This window comes from Aotus nancymaae, unplaced genomic scaffold (genome assembly GCF_030222135.1).
Source record: "Aotus nancymaae isolate 86718 unplaced genomic scaffold, 86718_ANA_hifiasm-v0.15.2.pri h1tg000030l, whole genome shotgun sequence".
Lineage (NCBI taxonomy): Eukaryota > Metazoa > Chordata > Mammalia > Primates > Aotidae > Aotus > Aotus nancymaae.
Genome location: NW_026988443.1, coordinates 25,798,317 through 25,817,082, shown reverse-complemented (window position 1 = coordinate 25,817,082; position 18,766 = coordinate 25,798,317).

Sequence of the window (18,766 nt, the reverse complement as noted above, 5' to 3'; positions counted from 1 at the left end):
TACAATTTACAATTTGGCTGAACTTGTTAAAGAACTGGCAAATGGACTTTGACAAATCGCAATTTGAGGTTTTTAAAAATGAACTTGTATCACAGAGCAAGAAAACAATGGGTATTCTGCTGCGCTTATGTAAATTCTTCGGGAAATATACAATAGAGATGCAACTGACTATGTTTTAAAAACTACCATCAACTCTTTACTGTGGCTGGGAAATGGATAACTTGAATATTGCTCTGGTTGAATCAAAGATTGAATTAATAAGGAATTATCATATATACCGCACATGGATTACCAATTTTAAAAGAATTAGGCTACCAGAAAATACATTTAATTTAATATTTCTTTGATGAGTCAGAGGGCACTTGAAGATCGTGCTGTGCCCCCAGGTCATCATTATGAACCACTAAAGATACTGGTGAGGCATGGGAGATAGTTAATGAAGAGATCTGGTCAACAAAACACAGGAAAACAGGGAGTCTGCTGTTTTAGACATTTATGTCAGGGTGTTTCCCTTTCAATTTTGATCTCTTTATATCCCTAGGGAAGCTTCTAGTTCTCTACTGCCTTTCTTATCTAGGCCAGAGCTTGGTGACATCATTGTAAGATTTCTCAGTGTTTTTTCATTCAAAGATTCATACTGGCATCTGTAGTCTTTGCCTTTATCAACATATAATCCATATTTTTTTTTCAATTAAATACATCTACAACAATTCTCCTACCCATTTTCCTTCTCCCCCACTACACATGGCCACCATCTCCATATACAATCAAACAAAATGCTCAGACAGTATCTATTTGCAGGCTAGGTGCAGTGGCTCATGCCTACAATCCCAGTACTTTGGGAGGCCAACACGGGCAGATCATTTGAGGTCAGGATTTTGAGACTATTTTGGCCAATATGGTGAAACCCTGTCTCTACTAAAAATAAAAAAATTAGCCAGGTGTGGTGGCAGGCACCTGTAGTCCCAGCTACTTGGGAAGCTGAGGTAGGAGAATTGCCTGAACCCGAGAGGTGGAGGTTGCAGTGAGCTGAGATCATGCCACTGCACTCCAGCCTGGGTGACAGAGCGAGAATCCATTTAAAGAAAAAAGTATCTATTTGTGCAGAATGGTAACAAGAGAATTGGACTCAGTCCCTATTCTCCAAGATTTACTATTGCAAATATGTTGATGCTCGTATATAAAGGCTGTCAAGAACATTCACAAAACTTAAACCCAGAGGAAAGAGCCAGCAGGCACTCGACACATGGGTCTAGAGCTTCTTGACCAGTTAAATAAGACCAGTTTCAAGTTTATTCTCCCGTTACTGCCCTTTTATGAAATAAACGTTGTTCACTTTCCTCTTAAATTACAGGGCACAAAATTAGACCGTGGCAGGGTGTTTAGCAATGTAGGGTATAATGAGAAGCCTACCTGTGGTTTCGACATTCTGTATTTCTAGCCAGAAATATTTCTAACAGTGGCCAGTTGTTCATTTGGTTAGTAAACAGGTCATAATAAAGCCAAAAGAATGAGAGCAGGACCCCTTGGGCCAGTTGGCTTCAGTCATTTAATAACTAGAGTAGACATTTAGGTACGACTCCAGTGCAAGTTGCCATCTCAAAAATAAGTGGCTCACTAGAGAGGCAGTACCAGTGGCCAGCAAATAATACTTGGGAAAATTATTTTGACATCAGTAAAAATCAAAGTCATGCAAATTAAAATAAGGGAACGTTGTGCCCATTAAGTTACTCTGGAAAAGAGAAGAGGAGGGAGGTGCAGTGAGAGGAGGAAGCAGTAAGGAATAAGTAACAATAAGTAAGAGACAGAGAGAAGACCCGACACTGGCCCGGAGAAGTGAAATGGCCACTGTAACATGGCAGGTCTAAATTGGGCCACAGTTTTGGGAAAAAAATTGGCAACAAAAGAGCCAAATGTATGTCCGAGCTCTTTGTCTCGTCTCAGTGTTTCTACTTCGAGGAATCTATCCTGCGGACTTGTGGAAGCTGTCACTTTCCTCCAGAACATTCTCTGCACCGTCTCCTAGACTTTAGCATCGGCAGGGGCGTCTGGGTGGTAAAAGCCTCCAAGAGCAAGCTGCGTGATTCCATTTTTGAGAAACAAGGTAAAAAGAAACAAGCAACACACAAAAAGCCTCTGGTGAAGAAGAAAAGATGTATGCCTGTTTTTGAAAAAGTGCAAACAATATAACAACAGTGGGATAGTGAATAATGTTACATCCATATGATAAAATATTATTCTGTAGGAAAGTGATGTTTGTGACAAGTTTTCCACTGACACAACGCATGTTTATCATATGAAAAACAGCACATAAAACCATGTACACAATGTATCATGGGTGCCAAACAACATGTGTAGATGGAGAAAAATATACCAACATCACAGGCAGGATTATACCAGATGGTGACATGAAGAGTGATTTAATTCTTCACAGTTTTCTAAATTTTCAAAGATTTAAATGAAAATAACATGTTATTTTCATAATTGGAAAAATATTTACATCTATTAAAATAAGGAAATTTAAACAAAATGAGAAATGTTTATAAAACAGCATTAAGTCACAAAAGTAGGTTGCAAGATGGAAAGACACAGTATGCTCTTATCTAGGCAAATATGCTTGTAAGACAGACTGAAACTGATATACTGCTAAAAACGCTACACAGGCCGAGTATGGTGGCTCACACCTGTAATCTCAGCACTTTGGGAGGCCGAGGCGGGTAGATCACGAGGTCAGGAGTTCAAGACCAGTGTGGACTAGATGGTGGAACCCTGTCTCTACCAAAAATACAAAAATTAGCTGGGCATGGTAGCATGTGCCTATAATCCCAGCTACCAGGAGGCGGAGGCTGCAGTGAGCCTAGATTGTGCCACTGCACACCAGCCTGGGTGACAGAGTGAGACTCTGTCTCAAAAAAAAAAAAGAATGCTATCTCTGGATGATAGGATTAGAGATGCCTACTTTTCTATACTTCCCCCACGCCATATATTACTTTTATAATTGGAAATAATGGATAAAATACTTGGGAAAGAAAATGTTATTTTGCAAAATGAATCTAGGTGAGAGTGTACAGATAAAACAGTCAAAGTATTTTTACCAATACTGCCCCAAACAACTCTGAAACACCACATGGCAGTAACTCATCTGGTAGATTAATAATATATGTCATTTTTTTATTGGGTTTTGCCAATGCAATTGCCATTTTTGGTAAGCAAATAGTGGTCAAATACTGGCAATTTCATATGGTTCAACTCAATATAGGGGGAAGAAATGTCTACGTGTAAAACTAATTATCATATGCTCTACTTTTGTAGCCAAAAAGCCAAGGCCAAGCAACACAAAAACAAGAGCTTGTGTTTGTGTGAGTTTTATCTAACTAACATATTAGAGATCGAAATGGAGAAATATTTTAAAAACCGATTCATTTAAAACTAAAATAACCCAATGCATGTTAAAATTAATATATTTCAGTGAAAATTATTATGTGTCCTAAATAAAAATAATTAAGGAGAGGAATGACATTGTCTTAATCTGTTTGTGCTGCTACAACAGAATACCACAGACTGGGTAACTTATGAACAATAGAATTTTTCCCCCATGATTCTGGGGGCTGGGCAGTCCCAGGTCAAGGTGACTGCAGGTCTGGTATCTGGTGAGAGCCTGGTCACTACATACAAGATGTTGCCTTCAATGCTGCATCCTTTTATGGCAGGGAGGAATGCTGTTCCTCACATGGTAGAAGAGCAAAAGAGAGACATCCCCCCTTCCACAAGCCCTTTTTATAGCAGCATTAATCCAAGCAGCACTTCCCGTTAGGTCCCATCTCCCAACATCGCTGTGTTGGTAGTTAAATTTCAACATGGGTTTTGGAAGGGAAAAGCATTCCAACTATAGCAGGTATTGTTTCACATTTTTGTAAATCTTTGCTTGGTTTAAGAGCAGGCAGCTAGATTCTTTGAAATGCTTCTGCATTCGATCTTTTTGCAATATTATATGTCATGTAGCTTCCGGAAAACTCCACTGTACGCTTGTTAGAGAATGACAGTGAAAAAGGCAAATAATACCTTTGTATTAATATGGAAATTGTATTGACTTCAGAGACCACAGAAACCCAGGGGTCCCCGGACCACACGTTGAGAGCCAATGTTCATGACTTTTTCAGGGTCATGGTTCCCCAAAAAGCTAAACATGTTCTTCCTTCTCTAAGAAATGAGCATGCACACCTATGCACACACAAAAGTTTGTAAATAACTTTGGGGGTTCATTAACACCCTGAAGTCTATGGACACCCCGGATTAAGAACTCGGCCTAGAAGGAAGGTAAGAATTATTCTGGCTATTTTTGCATGCTGAAGTTCCCAGGTCAAGGCCAGGCTCAGTTAAGGTGCTTGATAAACACCGTTGCGTGAAATGAAACAAAAATTTCTCAGCAAAATTAGAGAAATGTCTAAAATCATCAAAAGATTAAACGCAATTAAATGGTAAATAACTGTTGGATCTGGTTAGCTGTGCTCTAACGCTGAGTCAGCAAAATGCCTCCCCATACAAATGGCAAGGCAAGTAAGTGCAAACCCCATCTTTTACTTCTCTCCCAAACTCAGCTTTTTTTCAAAGAACATCGCTGGCTGCAATTCGAAGATATGTTGAAAAAATATAAATATATATTTTAGGGGTAAAAAAATCCATTAAAGTTTTGATTGCATTGAGTTGCTTATCAAGGGTGTGTGAATAATGCCAGGAAAAGATACTTTTCTAAAAATCAATACAATGAAAGTGCTGTTTTAGGGTTGCTGTAGTTGTTGGTTGTGTTTCAGAGTTATTCCTATTGACCCGAATTCAAAAACAAGGTATTGATTTATAAAGTACCTTCAGTAAATAAATGCACATTCTTTCAGCTAACCCTAATAACCTGTAGCATACAGAGCAAGGCTTCAAGGCAGCTCTGTAGAGCTGAGCTTATACTGTCACAATTAATCCTCTCTCAGTCATGAGGCTCCTCTAACGTGGGGGAACAACAGAGATGGCAGACAAGACAGCCATGGAAACAGGAAGGAGGCAGAAGCATCTTAGCTTTTTTTTCCCCCCAAATATTTTCTCAAATGTCATTTTGGTTTCCTGAGCAGGCAGGATGCACAGATAGCAAATCCAGAGCCTTCCAATGACTGAATGATGACTCATCATAGTCTTGTACATTATGGCTCTACTCAACTTTCCCTTTAAGACTGAATGGTACAGATAAGCAGAAAGGTATCTCCTTAGTTGACTGTTGGGTCCATTCTACAGAAATAGAGGATGAGGCCCATGAACCCTGGCTTTACATTCAAAGTCCACATCAGGACAGTGTTGTGGGTTGGTTCTGATCTTCCTCACACTGCCATTACTTATCAGTCACAGATACTGGTCGGTTGATGAGGACCATATTGCCTTAAAACCCCCAGCTTTCTTCACAACCACTGTTTACCAATGGCAATTGACCTGCTTCTTTTTTTTTTTTTTTTTTTTTTGTGATGGAGTCTTACTCTGTCGTCAGGCTGGAGTGCAGTGGTGTGACCTCAGCTCACTGCAACCTCACCCTCCTGGATTCAAGTGCTTCTTCTGCCTCAACTTCCCAAGTAGGCTGGGACTAAAGACGCACGCCACCACACCCACCTAATTTTTATATTTTTAGTAGAGACGGGGTTTCACCATGTTGGCCAGGATGGTCTCAATCTCTCAACGTTGTGATCCACCCGTGTCAGCCTCCCAGAGTGCTGGTGTTACAGGTGTGAGCCACAGCACCCGGCCAACTTGCTTAAGAAGCAGGTGAGCATCACGAAAGCAAGCTAGAGTAAGGTGTGGAAAAATAGAGTTTCTGGGCACTGGGCTTCTTTTTGGACTTTTCTTGACACTTCAGAGTGGCTATGAAGGGGTTATATGCTTAGTTTCATCACTCAAATTTTATCACTTCGATGTATCAATTCAGATAAATTTATCCATATTTTTTAAAAAGAGGCAAAGCACAGGGTAATACAGAAATGAGCAGAAATCCCACAGAAGTAAAAATGCAAAGCAGAGAGAAATATACCTGTATCAATGATGAAGGCATCCCGCTAGATACCAGTGAGGCTACCACCTGGAGAGAACCCCTGGTGGATCCTATTTAGTATCCACAGAGCAGGATCTGGCACAATTCCACACATTTGTATTTAAATCCCAAAAAAATCTATGTTTTTTTTTTAACCAATCAAGTTTTCTGTTGTTTCTCTTGGTTATTATGATTTTGATTATGATTTTGATTATTTAAATAGATTTATTCCTGCAAAGCATATTTTTTGGGGGCCAGCATGATTCTCCTGCAGTGGATGACTGGTGCTTTGTGAACCAGGAGCCTTAGGGATGGAATGGTGGGGAGGAGGGTGGCTAGTGAGTAGGGCCCTGGGCCTCACACCTGGCTTCAATCATTGCAGTTCTATTTGATCTGTTTTTATATATTGAGGCTAGGAGTAAGATTTTATTAGAAAAAGAATTTTGCTGCTAAAAACAATGACAATGAAAGGTTGAAAGTCACTGATCTGGGGAAACTACGTTTAGACTGAAATGGACCCTGAACATTAATAATTCTTCTGTAGGAAATGAGCAGGTGATTTCTCTCTCTCTTTTTTTTAAAGTTGCAAGTTATCCATATTCATTATTTTAAAAGTACAGAGGAAACAGATAAGCAAAAAGAAAAAAATAAAAGCACCCATCCTAATCCTACTACCCTGAGATCACAGCTGTCAACCTTGGTGACAATTTATTAGCCTGTTTTTTTCTGTGCATACATATGTATTTATACATCCTTTTTTAAATAAAAAAGATACAAACTCTACATACTCTACACATTGTCACTTGACTTTTTCAATGTAGGATATTACGAACATATTTTCATGTCAGCGAATATACCTCTACTTTGTAAAGGGTGCGTAGTATGTTAGCATGTGGACTTGATCTATCAGACATGCTGTTTATCCGGTGCCTTCTGGTAAGGTATTTATTCTGCTATCATAAACAATCCTGCTGTGAACATCCAAGATTGCTATACAGAGCAGAACTTCCAAATGCTATGCTCTGGCACACTGATAGAATGCAAACGGTCACATGGGTGTGGGTGTGGAGATATGGAACCACCTGGGTCATCTGCTGATCTGCCCCCCAACTCTTATGACTGTCACCTGGGGCTGTGAGCGGGCCACAGTGTTTACATCAATATACTCTACACGTGTGCTCTTCTATGTGACCCATGACTCTAAAATTCTTGCAGAGTATTGATATGGAGTTGGAATTACAAATATGCCTGCAGCGGCCAGCCCAGCAGACTCTGAGCCTCAGGGCCACCCTCTATCAGCTGGGGAATCTTGGGTAAGTGACTCTCCTTTTGTGTCCCTCAATTTCCTCATATCTTTCCTTTTTTTATTTTGAGACAGAGTCTTGCATTGTTGCCCAGGTAGAATGCAATGGCGCAATCTCGGCTCACTGCCACCTCCACCTCCCAGGTTCAAGCGATTCTCCTGCCTCAGCCTCCTGAGTAGCTGGGACTACAGGCGCCTGCCACCACGCCCAGCTAATTTTTGGTAGAGACGGGGTTTCACCATGTTGGCCAGGCTGGTCTTGAACTCCTGACCTCAGGTGAGCCTCTCACCTCGGCCTCCCAAAGTCCTGGGATTACATGCATAAGCCACCAAGCCTGGCCAATCACCTCATTTCTTAAGTGCAAGTACTGATCATATCTGCCTCCTAGTCACTGTGGCATTTAAAAAGTGCATATGTGATCCCAGCACTTTGGGAGGCCAAGGTGGGCGGATCACCAGGTCAAGAGATCAAGACCATCCTGGCCAACATAGTAAAACCCCGTCTCTACTAAAATACAAAAATTAGCTGGGCATGGTGGCGTGCACCTGTAGTCCCAGCTACTCAGGAGGCTGAGGCAGGAGAATTGCTTGAACCCGAGAGGCGGAGGTTGCAGTGAGCTGAGATTACACCACTGCACTCCAACCTGGCGCCTGGCAAAAGAGCAAGACTCTGCCTCAAAAAAAAAAAAATGCATATGCATAAACACTTAGAATAATGTCAGAAATGCAGGAAGTAACCAAGATGTTAATTATTAGTACAAGATGTTAATTATTAGTATCTGTGGCTCTTTTTGACTATTTCAAAGCTGGGATGGTTTCTGATCTGAAAGACAGAACGTGACCTTTGAGTCCCTGAACATCTGTGTCTCTCCATATAGCGTAGGACATAGCTTCCCAAAAGATATGATGAGAGAGGGATTCTTTTGCCCTGAGGATCTCCTGGCAAGGCCTGAGGGATCAGAGCCCCTGGGCTGATTGCACCCAGCCTTTGATGACTGCAGTGTGCCAAACAAACAGAATCACTTCTGTCGTGTGCAATGACTTGAGAAAGATTGGGAAAACCGGTCACGGGCTTTGTGTTTATCTCAGATTTTACTTTGACACCCTGCCTCGGCAAGCTTTCCTTTCCTTCCCTTCTCTTCTCTCTCAACCGTAAGCACCAATTATTTGGCAATCGCAACTAACCAGACACTCAGCTCGACCTACGTGTGCAAGGAGAAAGAGATCACTTTTCAATAGTAGTTTTCTGAGGTAACTTCAATAGCATTTGGCAATATAATATGATAATTACCATGTTTGAGGGAAAGAAAAACAAGTGAATAATCCTTTACCTACATCTCGTGTGACTCTTGTTTTCTACCACTTGGCTGGTCCTTGCAGTCTGGGGACACTCAGGGGCTAAGTGCATGGTAATGAGAATTGCGCACTGTGGAAGCCTGACGGTGCGTTTAAAATCTGGGAGATGCTTTTGTGAATAGCCATGTTTTCTGTCTTTAATTTTCGCCGCTGTTTCTCCTAGTCTTGAGGTTTTGAAGTTTCTGGCTTTCTCCTTTGTGGGCCCGGGTCCCATTTTCGCTCTAGTTGGGTGCAGATACATGTCTCAAATTCTGGCTGCAAATCAGCTGTCTTCTCAGTTTTCAGAAGATGGCTCTCCTATTCCTTCCATAAGCTCCTTTGGTCTTTGTTCTCTGCTCCAATCTGTAAGCCATCTGCACCCTTTATTATTAAGAACATATTTACCGAGATTTCACAACTGTTTAATAGATATGTATCTTATTACATGTTTGATACACCTCATTAAACATACGATTCAATCGGTATTTATTTAACATTCAGTAAACACGGAGACCCCTCAGCCTAGATGGGGGGAAGGGGGAGGACCCCGGCTCAGTGTCACTGTGCCCCTTTGTCCTACAGAAACTGCTCCTGCACAGCCCAGTGCTTCATCTTTAACCCTTCAACACTGCAGCTCGAATGGGCTTGGGCCAAGAGTCAAAGTCGGGATGAAAGCCTCAACTGTAGCTTACATACAGCTCGGGCTCCCACTGGGACTACCAGGCTGGATGCGATCCATGTTCTCCTTGTACCATCTCAGCAGCAGAGCCGAGTGTGAGCTATGGGGTGTCCTGTATTTCCAGCCCTACAGCGTGACTGTGAATTTTTTTTTTTTCAGTGACTTATGATGTGGCCTTCAATACAATTCATCATAAAAAAAGAAGGAAGATTCCCAAATCTCCCAGCTGTTCCTTCAAACCAGGTGAGATGCATCAGAGCCCTGTTAAATCCATTAGATATGGACCAGGATGCTCCCTGAGTCTGCCACTCTGCTTCATCCTTCACTTGCCTAATCTTCAAGACTCTTGGTTCATGGTGTAGACCTCTTCGCACATATCCCAGACATTTGAGTTCACTTCCCATGTGCGGAAGATCTCTTCGTTACTTCAATTATGAAACACCTGAGTACTACATGGGGTGAAGCCTAGGACAAAATACAGACCAACACAAGAGGCTTCCTTCACATGGAAATTTTCTGGCATGAGTTTCTCATCCCTGCCCGCTTCACTTTCTCCCACAGCAGGGCTTTGGAGAAACATTACTCCATTGAAAAGCTGGAGGCCTTTTTTTTTTTCTGTTGTTGTTCAGGGTTTCCAGGATTCAGAATGAAGAAATCCAAAGAAGCCACAGCAACTCCTCTGCGGGAAAACTTTTCCTTTAAGAAGGCCACAAGCCTTAGCCAAACAACTGATTACAAACTATGGAACCGCCACGCTTTCTATAGAGGAGGTAGGAGGCAATTTAGTTCTTAGCTCTTTGCCATAAATAACGGATTAAAAAGCTTAGCTGATGCTATAAATTAAAACGTGAAACTCATTATACCAGTCCCATAAAAGCAAAACAATCAATTCATAACCAAAGTATGTGATGTGACAGCGTCTACCGGGTATGACAGCTCAAGAGAAGCCGAGGGGACCCAGTAATCCTGCAGGAATCTGTCCTCCAGCCCAGAACCACAGGCCCACTTCCATGTTGCAAAGCAAAACAGTAGTAGCTCTGTTGTTCTCTCTACCCATTTTTCATGACAACAGCTTCATCCTTTCTCCACCCCTTCCATGCAGGCCCATTACTCAAAAGAAAGGCTCACCCAAACCAACAAGCACAGCTGCAGTTTCGCCAATTCAAACCAGATGGGTCTGAAAGGCAGCTGCTGCCAAGACTATAACTCAACTGGGAATTCCTAAATGTTTCAACCAGCCATTTAATAATGTTCTAGCTGGAGTTTTCTCCCTGTTCTAAATATACGAGTGAGGCCGACTTGGTTGGACCCTGCAGTTTCAAAAGAGTTCTCTGTGTCGCTTAATGGATTGTTTCCTTCTGTTTTACATGGCCCCATACTCAACATATCACAAGCTGCCTGTGTTTTCTCCACCCCCAGCTTGTCCTCCCCCTGGTGCAGAATGAATCACTGTTCACAACTGATCATGCCCTGTGTATGAGAATTGTACATTACACCTTTTGCCTGTGATTTTGTGGTTCTTCTCATTAAAGGTGGAACGTATTTCCTCATTGCATTGGTCTGTTGCTCAAGCACATGACTGGACTTGGCTAATGGAGAGAAAGAAGCGTGTGTATGTGTATGTGAGATCTACAGTGAGACCTCAAGAAATACTGTATATTTCTGTTCATGCTTTTATACTCAGTTGATCTGGCATGAGAATGACGCAATCTAGATAGTGACTGGCCTGAGAAGAATGAGAAAGCACAACTAACTTGAACCCTCTTGCAAAGTGAAGCCAAGCTCAGCTGACCCCAATCAGCACAGAAGAACCAAAGCAGGCCTATAGATACACAAGGGAAAAATAAATGCTTGCTGTTTTAAGATGCTAAGTTTTGGGAAGGTTTGTTACACAGCATTATTGTGGCAGTTGCTGACAGATACACTTGCCACCTAAGTTATCTTTCCAAAACCGCCATTGGATTATATTAGCCACTTGATTTACGGCTTCTTGCTGCTTACGGGGCAAGTCCAAACTCTGAGTTGTGTCATTCAAGGTTCCCAGCAATCCTGCTCTAGTTTAAGTGTCAGTTTCTCTGCAAATCCTTCCCCAACTGAATTGGTTTCCCCTCCTCTGGGTTTCCAGAGCCCTCCAGTGATCTGCTGCAACAGTACTTATCATGCTGAGTATCGCTAGTATTATATCCATCTTCCTCAAAAGACCATGAACTCCAAAGTCAAGAGTCAACCAATTCATCTTTGTAGCCTCAGCAGGAACCTATGGTAAACAAACTGAATTTACTTAGCAACGATTACAGCCTGCTTGATTTTGATAGGAAACATTGATAGATCATTTGACTACAAAAGACTCAAATATTTTCTGAACACTTTCAGAAAAGTAACTTCAACTCCATCACCCCTTCCTCTAATTTTCTAGTTCAGGCGTTCAGTTTCTCGAACAATGGTCTGGGTTTCAGCAGGAGACAGATCGGGGTGCAAATATCCCCGAAGGTCATAAAGACATGTTCCAAAAGCAAGGCCCTGGTCCACTTAAATTCTCCGCCTGGGATTTCAGCCTGATCCTTGCTCTAATGTTGACCCACGGCCATTGCCCAAATAGAGGGAGCGGAAAACAGGCTGGAGTTTGATTTTCCCAATTGATGTGGTCACAGTTTTGCCCGCAATAATGTTGCTGGCTTCCCTGGGCTGTGACTGTTGCAGATGAGTCAGACGGAGCAGGGCTGCAGTAGCCCTTAGATGGATCGATGGTATCGATCCTCAAGCTCCATGTCATTTCCAGGGGATTTGCTAAAGAAGCTACTTATGTTCCTTTTTCATTTTCACCAACTCATTACCAGCTGCTGCAGCCTTCGTACGTCTCAGCAACACCTGGAGAAGTGGAACATGACCGTCCGATTTGAGTTCAGACACCTTCCTTTGAAATTCAACACAAGGCAACATGCAACCCACCAAAATCTGAGTCAAATAAGGAAGTCAGGTCACACTGGCCCACAGGGGTTTGGTACTTTTTGTTTTGTTTTAAAAAGGGCAGCCTGGCCCTACACTAAGCAATTGATCCCCTGGCTTAACTTTTAAATTAAGACCATTGTAAATTTGGGAACTTGAGAAGACATAGAGAGGACACCCATAATACTTTGCAAATGTCAAGTGCCTCTCGATGTTGGTTACTTTTCAAAGGTAGCTAGGTTACAATGTACCCTGGTAATGAAAAAACCCTGTCAGGCCCACTCCACGGGGTTTCAGTCAATATACATAATATTATTGGGCTTTGCAAGGATTAAAGGTTGTTTCTCTCACAGCCTCACAATAGGGCTATTTATTTTTTTTTCTACCCAAGGCACAAAAGAAGCCTCCCTGTTTACAGAGGAGCCCAGGACATTTTGGGGCCCCAAGGCAGTCCAGACTTCTCTTTGCATGCTTCCCCCTGCTGGTGGCTTTGTAGTTAACCTAAAAAATTCAACTCTTTTAACCTATAGACACCAGGACTGAAAAACGCCGAAACTAAACAATATTTATTAGGGATTGATATCGTCTATAAGTCATTTCTAGAGTATAAACGTTCTGGTGTTCCGCAGTTTTATTCTGAGAGTAAAAGCTTTTTGTCACTCCACCCTCTCCTCCAACCCTAATGGGCCTTTAGCAATTCCGTATGTAGTGTAGCGTGGAAGCACCCATCCTGCAGAGTGTGGTTCCCAGAATGGAGCCTAGTACAATGGAGCCTTACCGATATTTAATGACATTAGGAGGCTAGAGATAGCACATCAGAAAAATGTTGTGGTGTGTCATGACCATGCCTAAATAAGAAAAAGGAAACTCGTTTTTCATTCAGGTTCTGCTTAGCGTAATGATTAAAAGAAATTCCAGTCTTAAAAACTCATAACAAAGATGCAATGATTAGTCTGTCCAATGAAATTGTTTGAATGAGAGAAGACAGGATTATGGAGACTAATGCTGAGCTGGTTGCAGGGATGACCCAACTAACTCTTTTAAGCATCTCAACAGTGCCAGAGCTTTCTTAGAATTAGTTTGACTTACAGGCCAGAAGTGGTGGCTCACGCCTGTAATCCCATCATTTTGGGAGACCAAGGCAGCTGGATCATTTGAGGTCAGGAGTTGGAGACCAGCCTGGGCAATATGGCGAAACCCTGTGTCTACTAAAAATACAAAAATTGGCTAATCAGCTGGGTGTGGTGGCATGTGCCTGTAGTTCCAGCTACTTAGAAGGCTGAGGCAGTAGAATTGCTTAAACCTGGGAGATGGAGGTTGCAGTGAGCTGAGATTGTGCCACTGCACTCTGGCCTGGGTGACAGAGCAAGATCTTGTCTTAAAAAAATTAAAGATAAAAATAAACACATACAACATAACATTTCTCATTATAATCATTTTAAGTGTATATTTCAGTGTCATTACATATATTCACAATGCTGTACAACCATTACCATCTAATTCCAGAATGTTTTCATCACCCCAGGTGGAAACCTCATACCTATCAGCAGTCATTCTCCCACCTCCTCTTCCCCCCAGCTTCTGGCCACCACAAATCTACTCTCTGAATCTATGGATTTGTCCACTCTAGATATTTCACATAAATGGAATCCTACAATATGGAGCTCTTTGTGTCTGGCTTTTGAATTAACCCAATGTCTTCAAGGTTCATTCAAATTGAAGCACGTATCAGAACTTCATTTTTTAAATGGCTGAATAATATTCCAGTGTATGGATATATCACATTTTGTTTGTCCATTCATCTGCTGATGGACATTTAGGTTCTTAGATGTGGTTTTTGCTTCTCCTTATGGTAACCAAAATTCATAGCAACAGAATACACACCTATGCTGTTGTGGTTGTTTTTAACATGCCATGTTATTAACAGATTGTACTGTCAATCATCATTAATAAGTACCAGCATGATAGGCACTCAACCCATGCTGCTTGAGAGTTCACTTTCTTGCCTCTAGAGCTCTGGTTGGGCAGACCAGAAATAAAGAAAGGATTACATGAAATATTAAGGAATGGCGCAGGCAGGATATGAATATGTCATACTACAGAGACTCCCTACAACTGGGGCTGGGTAATACCGAGGCATGCCCAGTTGCCACTCGAATCCCTGTTGCATCTATGAGACCCTGCTGTCTGAGGGGTATTGCAATTTCCTGTCAGTATTTTGACAAATGGTTGCTGATAAGATATTCTGAAATCAAGGACTGGCTCACAAGGCAGTGAGTAGAGAGTACCGCTATGGCTACTTCTGGACTGGCCCTATCTTGCAATCAGGTTGGTGAGAGTTGAAGGCTGTCTTCTCCAGTCAGTAGGGTCCTAGGAAACTGGGCAAGATTTCTTTTGAAAAATATGTTTGGAGGCTGGATGCAGTAGCTCATACCTGTAATCTCAGCACTTTGGGAGGATGAGGCGGGTGGATCACCTGAGGTCAGGAGTTTGAGACCAGCCTGGCCAACATGGTGAAACCCCATATCTACTAAAAATACAAAATTAGCCAGGTGTGGTGGCACATGCCTGTAATCCCAGCTACTCGGGAGCCTGAGGCAGGAGAATTGCTTGATCTTGGGAGGTGGAGGTTCTAGTGAGCTGAGATCGTGCCATTGCACTCCAGCCTGGGCAACAAGTGTGAAACTCCATCTCAAAAAACAAACAAAAAACAAACAGAAAAATATGTTTGGGCATCGGGTATACACAGACATAAAGATGGCAACAACAGACATTGGGGACTACTAGAGAGGACAGGGAGGGAGTGGGGGAAGGGATTGAAAAACTAACTTTTGGGTCCTGTGCTTACTACCTGGGTGACGGATCCATTGTATCCCAAACCTCCACATCTCACAATATTTTCATGTAACAAATCTGCACATGTTCCCCTGAATCCAAAATAAAAGTTGAAATTATAAAACAATAAAATGACATTTTGACATTTAAAAAAAGAAAATATGGGGGAAAGCTAGGTGAAATATACGCCAATAAAAAAAAATAAAACAAAGAGTGTCAAGACAAGTCAAAACTATGTCAAAGGACGTTCAGTAGGTTGCAGTTTGCAGGCCTTCTCAGAGGCATTAACATTTCAATGTGCGTCCTAAAGCTCCAGTAGGCCAGACACAGAGTGCAGTATTTTCTAAAATTCTTTGACTATGGAATCCTTTCATGCTGCCGTGTTAATTGTGCAGTTTTTGTGCTATACAAAGGCATCTGGTGAAGGGGGCTAGTGGGAGCTGAAATGTATGTACCCTGCACTTTGCTTGCCAAGGCAAGGGTCTGTAGGTCTGTGTTCACCCAGAGGGGTTGCGTTCTTTGTGTGTGTGTGTGCGTGTGTGTGTGTGTGTGTGTTTAAAGTTTGTCTTCCAATAATGTCCTTCATTTTCTAATTTTCATAAGGATGCTCTATAGGATAGTGAAGTCCCTGAATCCTTTTTGGTGGAGCATGGGGGATGGATGTTTTTGGGTATGGGAGGAAAGTGTACTCAGGGACAACAGCGGTCCAGGGAATTTCTGGGCTTATCCTATATGGGGCAAGCCCTAGAGCTGGGGAGGAACACTGTTATCAATGGCAAAGGAAGCCAAAGATTGATCTCTGGGGGCATTGCACCGTGGAATTCATTAGGAATGAAGACTCTTGGGAAGCATAGCATAACCCTATTGTTATAATCAAGTCATTATATTTGAACTTGGCTTGCTGCTGACCTCCGTAGAAGACTGAACTTGAGAATGTGCTTTTCTATATATCATATTTTTTCTGCTTACAAAAGATACGTGTGCCCATTGTACAAAATTTGTAAACTGTAAAAAAATACAAAGTAGAAAATAAAAATCACTGTTAATACCTCTATTCATGGTTATAATTTTGGTGTATTTTATACATCTTCATATATAAAAATATATTTTATTGTTATAGATTATTTACACATGAGTATACATTTTATTTTTAAAAGTTGCATATCTTTTTATAGATTTTGAAACAAAATTGTGAACTCCTATCTAATCTGCAACCTCTTTAAAAAATCACATATCACATTGGGTACAGTGTACACAACTTGGGTGATGGGTACACCAAAATCTCAGAAATCACTGCTAAAAAAGTTATTCATGTAACCCAAAATGACCTGTTCCCCAAAAACTATTGAAAAAAAAGATGTATGAGAACCCCCATCCTCTCCGAATCGTATGTGAAATTGTGTTTGCATATGTACATAACATACAGTTCCTTTTTTCTGAAAATAAGATCTGTAGTTTTCATCACTTTCTCAAATGGATCATGTCCTAACTTTTGGTAGCACTGATTTGTAAACTATAAAGTACTATTCAAATAAAAAGACCCTCTATTGTACTCATTCTTTAAAAAAAATGAAAAAAATCACATATCAATATATTATATACTTTCCATATCTTTAAGTATCACTTTACAACACGGCTACGCAGTGTATTACTGTATAGACATACCATATTTTATTTAATAAAGTTAAATATTTAATTGTATTTCATTTTGTAAACTGTTGGACTTCAAGTTTATTTTAAAATTTTCCCTGTTATACATAACTCAACAATGAACTCTTTTTTCACATCTCTGTTTCTCAGAGCTTCTTACATCTTTTCTTCATACTCCTATAATACTGCTAATCCTGATGTAGTTACTTCTGGTTATAATTATTTCCCAAAGATGAGTAAGATACTAAGTGTGAATAATCTCTCCTGATATGAGCGTTATACACTAAGACAGGCAATGCAAAATTGTGAATTTAAAGTACTTAGCTTTAAAGTATTATTACTTTCCCTTATATCATAAGATTTTTTCACAGATGATATTGTCCATGTAGGAAATCTGAAAAAAATCAACAAAAAACTCCTGGAACTAATAAGTGATTATAGCAAGGTTGCAGGACACAAGCTTAATATACAACACTCAATCAGTTTCTTATATACGAGCAATGAACAACTGGAATTTGAAATTAAAAACACAATACTATTTAAATTAGCATTCCTCAAAATGAAATACCTAGGTATAAAGTTAACAAAATATGTATAGGATCTAGGTGAGGAAAACCAGAAAACTTTGATAAAAGATCAAAGAAGATCCTAATAAATGGATAGATATTTCATGTTCAGGGATACAAAGACTCAATATTGTTGAGATGTCAGCTCTTCCCAACATGATTTATAGATTCAATGTAATCTCAATCAAAATCCTAGCAGGTTATTTTGTGTGTATTGACAAACTGATTCAAAAGTTTCTATGGAGATGCCAAAGACTAAGAATAGCCAACATAATATTGAAAGAGAAGAAAAGCATTGGAGGACTGGCACTAGCCAACTTCAAGACTTACTATAAAGCTACAGCAATTAAGACAGTAAAGTATTGGCAAAAAGACAGACAAACAGATCAATGGAACAGAATAGAAAGTCCAGAAATACACCTGCATAAAAAAGTCAACTGATCTTTGAAAAAGAAGGAAAGGCCATATGATAGAGGAAAGATAGTCTTTTAAACAAATGTTGGTGGGACAAATAGATATCCAATATAAAAATGAATCTAGACATAAACCTCCTTATGCCTATCACAAAAATTAACTCAAAATGGATCACAGACCTAAATGTAAAACATAAAACTATGAAACTCCTAGATAACAACATAGGATAAAATATAGATAACCTTGGGTTTCGTGACTTTGTAGCTATAACCACAAAAACATGGTCCATGAATGAAAGAACTGACAAACTAGACTTCATAAAAATTAAAATTTTCAGCTGTGTCAAAGACATGATCAAGAGAATTAAAAGACAAGCCACAGACTAGGGGAAAATATTTGAAAACAAAATACCTGATAAAGGACTATTATCTACAATATACAAAGAACTCTTACAACTCAACAAGAATTTTAATTAGACAACAGTTTAATTAAAAAACGGGCCAAAGACCTTAACAGATACCTCACTGAAGAAGATATATACATGGTAAACAAGCATATGAGAAGATGCTCCATGTCACATGTCATCAAGAAGGTGCAAATTACACATTCATTAGAATGGCCAACATCCAAAATAATGACAACAGCAAATGAAACACTCATGAGGATATGGAGCAACAGGAACTCTCATTTACTGCTGGTGGGAATGTAAAATCGTGTAGCCTCTTTGGAAGACAGTTTAACTGTTTCTTACAAAATTAAACATACTCTTCCACGTGATCCAGCAACTACTCTCCATAGTATTGATCCAAATGAGTTGAAAAGTTATGTCTACTCAAAAACCTGCACACAGATGTTTATTGCAGGTCTATTCATAATTGCCAAAACTTGAGAGCAACCAAGATGTCCCTCAGTAGGTGAACGGCTAAATAAACTGTGGTACACCCAGACAATGGGACATTATTCAGTGCTAAAAAGAA